Genomic DNA, 4,119 nt, shown 5'->3' with positions numbered 1-4,119 from the left:
CAGCCTAGCCAGGAGAGGTCAGGTTCTGCCGACCACCCGCTCTGAGGAAGGGACAAGTATCTTAGACAGTTACAATCCGACTTCCTAAACACCAACTAAGCCCCTGGGCCCTGCTAGGAGTGTGGGACACAGGCGCTCACAAGTGACAAGTGAAGAGACTTTGTCAGGGTCAGACCCAAGGAAGGTAGTCCCCCATGATGGCTAGGACCCAGAGCCATGGTTCCTTCACGTCTGGGGAAGGCACAGGGCGGGGGGTGGGGGTGCTGGCAGCACCCTGAGGCACTGACACAGGTCCTAGAGGAAGAGAAGATGGGGAGGGGGGTGGCCATTTGCAGGTCTCCACACAGTCAGGCACTGGGGGTTCCAGGTGTGAATGTGTCACCCTGCCCTGAGTGTCCTCTTGGAAGCAGGCACCCAGCTTACCAAGACAGCCCTCCTGAAGCCTCTGTATGAGGAAGTTGGGGTCAGAGCTCCAGAAGGAAGTCCTTCTTGCTGAATTCCCCTTCCAGACACTGTAGGCAAAGAGGAACCCTTATTCACGGGCCACCTGCACCAGCACTTCCGGGCTGGGCTGCAGAAACAGGTTGTCCTAGTTGGCCGCACGCAGGGTTCCTCTTGTGGGCCTCTGCGTGAAGACTCAGGGAGGGTGCAGAGACTCCTTACAGGGTGCATTTCAGGGTGCACCCCACACATTGCCCTTGTTAGTGCCTCTGTGGCTGTCTCCATTTCCCCCTAGCCTAGCCCCTCAGCACCTGTCATGTGTCCCTGGCTTACCCTTCCTCCAAAAACCACTACTCTCGGGACACACCCTTCCACTCCCAAGCTTCCCACGTGTGAAGAAACACCTGCCCTCTAGTAAGCAACCACACCACTTTCCATTTTGTTTTGGTTCTAGAGCTGGAACACTGGGACTGGGGCACGCCGAGAAAATACTTGACCAATGGGCTACACCCCTAAGCCTAAATCCCTTCTTTTAGTTCAAGTCTACATCCTTGCTTAAGGCTTTTCATCACTCTTGGGCCTTGATAGAAGCTCTCTCTCCCAGCGCCACCCAGCCCCCAGAAGCCCAGCCCCCACCCTCCCCCTGTAGCCACCAAAGAGAGATTTCAACAGCTCCAGAGCCTCCAGGTATACCAATAACGTAACGCGCCAAGAGGTGATGGGCTGTACACTTCGCATGAACAAACTATGAATTGCTGTGGGATGTCCTGTATGCTGTAAATATACGTTGCTATGATTAATTGAAAAATAAAACACTGATTGGCCAGTAGCCAGGCAGAAAGGATAATGTAGGCGGGACAAGGAGGAGGAGAATTCTGGGAGGTGGAAGGCTCAGTCAGAGAGATGCTGCCAGCTGCCGCTATGAAAAGCAAGATGTAAGGTACCAGTAAGCCACGAGCCACGTGGCAACTTATGGACTAGTAGATATGGGTTAATTTGAGATATAGGAACTAGATAACTGTAGCAGGATTCTTAAAAGTTCTTATTAATAAAATCAAACCTGAGGCGAGTTATTGGGGTCCATGCTGGTAGATCAGAGAGACAGAACAAGCCACAGCTATCTCACCTCGCCGGATCCTCAGCTGGTCTTGTCTCCTCAGACTGGAGGCCTCTGAGTCCTCATCCGGAATGGGTCTCAGCTGAATTACTGCTCAAAAGCCTGAATGCTTAACCAGCCAAAATCTTCTGGTTTCTGGTCCTCACATCTTATATATCTTTCTGCTTTCTACCACCACTCCCTGGGATTAAAGGCTGGCTTTCTGGGATTAAAGGTGTGTGTCACCATGCTTGGCTATTTCCAATGTGGCCTTGAACTCACAGAGATCCAGAGGGATTTCTATCTCTGGAATGCTAGGATTAAAGGTGTGAGTGCCACCATTTTCTAGCCTTTGTATTTAGTGGCTGTCTGTTCTCTGACCCCAGATAAATTTATTAGAGTACACAATATTTTGGGGAACACAATACCACCACAGATAACAAGAAGCCTGAGCCATTAGGCCAAACAGTTTAAATAATATAAGTGTCTGTGTGTTTATTTTATAAGTGGGCTGCGGGACTGTGGGGATTGGCGGGAGCTGGAGAGGAAGTCTCCAGCTACAATGAATGACTTTCACTGAACCGCTTCTGTGTTTTGTTTTGTTTTGTTTTGTTTTGTTTTGTTTTGTTTTTGTTTTGTTTTGTTTTGTTTTGTTTTGGGTACAGTTTCATGTAGTCTATGTTGGTCTTTAATTTGATGTCATTGAGGGGTCTTGGTTTTCTAACCCTGTTGGCTCCACCTCCCAAGCGCTAAGGTAACAGGTCTGTTCTGTACCACACCTGGTTTTATGCGCTGCTACCTGGAGCCCAGAGCTTCAGACACGCCAGGCAGCACTCTACCAACCAAGCTCCGTCCCCAGCCCCGTGAATTTTCTAAATGGAGACAATGGGAAGGCCTGACTGCTGGGCTAGGAGGAGGCAGTGAGTCCTCCCGAGGGTTGCGAAGAGCTTACCGCATCCAGACGTGACGCATGGCTGCACCTGCCCTTTACAACAACCCTGCCGGGTTAATACACGTGTGTATATATCTTTGCTCACTTCGTAAGAAGCAGGGTGGCCAGAAAAGCAAAGTCACTTTCTCATGGAATCTTTTGCCAAGGCAGAAGTCAAACCCTAGATGGTATGACAGATCATGAACTCATCCAGGGGCAACCAGCTGTACAAAAAAAAAACCAAAGGACACCAAAACTGAGAACTCTGTTTCACCGTGATAGTTAGGGGGGGGTGGGAGGCACCCACAGCCACACCTGCAGGCAGGGGACCCGCCTGTGGTTGGTAGATGAGTGTCCGGGTAGCCTTGGGAATTGTAACTCCCCTGATCTGTCTGGGACCTGAGAGACTGAACCGGTCTCCGGAGCAGAAGCAGGAGCGTGCTGGTAGGAAGGAGAAGTGTGGTGGCGTTGCAGACCCGTGAAAGCTTGGGTTTTCTGGGGCCTTTTACGTTTTGCTTTAAGATCCTTTTTTAATATGTTATTCAAACCACTAACAACGTCTGAACTTCCCACCTCAAAGTTGACTGTAAGTCACCTCATGGTGATGCGGCTACGAGTGAGTTGAGAGTTCTTGACACTTGAGGAGTCGTCCTGTTCGGACACTGAAGAAAAGGTCACCGTGGGAAGGGTGCCCTATGAGCCATTAGCAGCCCGGCTCCTGAGTGGGCGTGGAATTACACTCACAATGACGCCCACCAGCTTGAACTGCTCCTCGCAGATGTCTGTCACACAGCCACACCCTCCTTTGACACAGGCCTGGGCATCACCAGCACGAAGGTTCACCTTCAGCTCCCCACAGGAGAAGGCCCTGCTCAGATGAGTCCCACTATCTCTTCCTAAGGACGAACTCACACTTGACATTGAGCAAGGGGGGCCTGGGGCCCGCGGTGCTGAAGAACCACAGATAGATAGATAGATAGATGATAGATAGATAGATAGATAGATAGATAGATAGATAGATAGATAGATAGATAGATAGAAGATAGATAGATAGATGATAGATAGATAGATAGATAGATAGATAGATAGATAGAAGATAGATAGATGATAGATAGATAGATAGAAGATAGATAGATAGATGATAGATAGATAGATGATAGATAGATAGATAGATAGATAGATAGATAGATAGATAGATAGATAGAAGATAGATAGATGATAGATAGATAGATGATAGATAGATAGATAGATAGATAGATAGATAGATAGATAGATAGATAGAAGATAGATAGATAGATAGATGATAGATAGATAGATAGATAGATAGATAGATAGATAGATAGATAGATAGATAGATAGAAGATAGATAGATGATAGATAGATAGATAGATAGATAGATGATAGATAGATAGATAGATAGATAGATAGATAGATAGATAGATAGATAGATAGATAGATGGGCCCCAGACCTGGAACCAGAAGCCAGAGCCTGAGCACGCAGCACAGAGGCCTCCAGCTGGCTCCTTGCATGCTCACAGCTGCCTGATGGGATGAGGGCTGTGGAGGTCATGGTGGAGAAGGTACCGAAGAGCCTAGTGTCCAGCAGGACCCTGCTTGAGTGGATGGGGAGGGAGGAAGAGCGTATGTGATC

This window comes from Peromyscus maniculatus, chromosome 22 (assembly GCF_049852395.1).
Source record: "Peromyscus maniculatus bairdii isolate BWxNUB_F1_BW_parent chromosome 22, HU_Pman_BW_mat_3.1, whole genome shotgun sequence".
NCBI classification, from domain to species: domain Eukaryota; kingdom Metazoa; phylum Chordata; class Mammalia; order Rodentia; family Cricetidae; genus Peromyscus; species Peromyscus maniculatus.
The sequence above is the reverse complement of the archived record's forward strand: the minus strand, read 5'-3'. Positions refer to the sequence as shown.